Here is a 1,445-nt window from a genome sequence, read left to right on the forward strand (position 1 = left end):
TTAATATTACAAATGTTCAGATAATGACTGTAAGAGCAATAAAATAGCTCACTCTTTTGAGAAAATACTATTCTTGCACTATAATTCAAATTTTAAACATTTAACAGATATTTCAACAGCAATATTGATAATTATGATTAAATTTTTAAACAAACTTTCAGAATAAATTTTGTATGCCTTAATTTTATTTTATGATGAGGATATTTGGCTTCATCTTTTATTTTAGGCAAATATAATTTTGGGAAAAGAATACTTTCCCATTTATTATCTGGCCAATTGTTCATTCAGTGCATGTCTAAATTTACTATTTTGAAAGACCGAATAACAGAGATAGTGTCCAGACTAAAAATGATGACAAAAACCACTATCAGAAAGAAAAACATCTACTCTAAATGTAGGTGTCCATTTCTTGTTTTCTAGAACTGGTGAACAAAGCAAACAAAACAAAAAAAAAAAACCCAAAACAAAAAAAAAGCCTGTCAAGTATCAGAGCAACAGAGAAAACAATTTTAAACATGGAGGAGCTCAGGAAATTTTGTATCCATGAGCCCCTTTAGAGAAAGCTATTTGAAGGTAAAATTCATCCAGCAATAAATTAATGAGGAAAATTTATCACTGGTGATTTTTAAATCTATTTTAATTATAGATATAAGACAAAAGAGGAAACAAGAGTGAAAGAATAAGATATTATATAATATATTCAATGTAGCATGTGTTATAAGTTTTGACAATGTAAAAATAATGCAAAGTTTACACCAAACATATTCATCTTATTAAAAAATGTAAATAGACAATCCACTTGTTAAAAAACATTTTCATACTTACCTGGCAAGGGAGATACTATGATCACAAAGGTGGTTTTCCCAGGGCGAGGCTTTTCCATTGCGCTCCAGTTGTGCTGACCTCTGTGATTTCCCTGAATGTGAGAAACTCAACTGCATAATTTGTGGTAGGGGGGGACTGCATTCTTGCTTTCCCCTGGATAAATATGTGTGTGTGTGTGTGTGTGTGTGTGTGTGTGTGTGTGTGTGTTCCCCAGATAAATATATGTGTGTGTGTATATAAATATATATATTTACATATTTATACACTCACACACACATATTTTCATCGTGGGTGAAGATACGAGCTTCAACTATGTACTGATTATTTTTAAAAAACCAAAATTGAAATAATTTGGAAAAATGCAGCAGGATAGACAAAGTATAGCAGCAAATGGAAACAACTAGAAAGCAGGTGTAGCGATATTGATGTCAGACAAAGTAGAATTCAACAACAACCACAACAAATTAAATGAGACAATCAGGTCACTTTTTTTACGGGTTTTGTTTATAGACCTGTATTTTGCAATCAACAAGGAAAGTTTTATAGAATAAAAAAAAAGAATAATATATTTGGTTACAGTTCCACATATCTGTAATAAATACAAAGCCACATGATATTAA

The 1,445-nt window shown here is 30.5% G+C and overlaps 1 non-coding gene across 1 annotated transcript; it reads left to right on the forward strand.

Annotated features, from left to right (window-relative positions):
* The first annotated feature begins 817 nt into the window (after positions 1–817).
* On the forward strand, positions 818–981 carry LOC119472206. Its single transcript, XR_005201326.1, has one exon. It is a non-coding gene; the product is annotated as a U1 spliceosomal RNA (small nuclear RNA).
* The last annotated feature ends 464 nt before the right edge of the window (positions 982–1,445 follow it).

This window comes from Cebus imitator, unplaced genomic scaffold (genome assembly GCF_001604975.1).
Source record: "Cebus imitator isolate Cc_AM_T3 unplaced genomic scaffold, Cebus_imitator-1.0 Scaffold89, whole genome shotgun sequence".
In the NCBI taxonomy this organism is placed as follows: Eukaryota; Metazoa; Chordata; class Mammalia; order Primates; family Cebidae; genus Cebus; species Cebus imitator.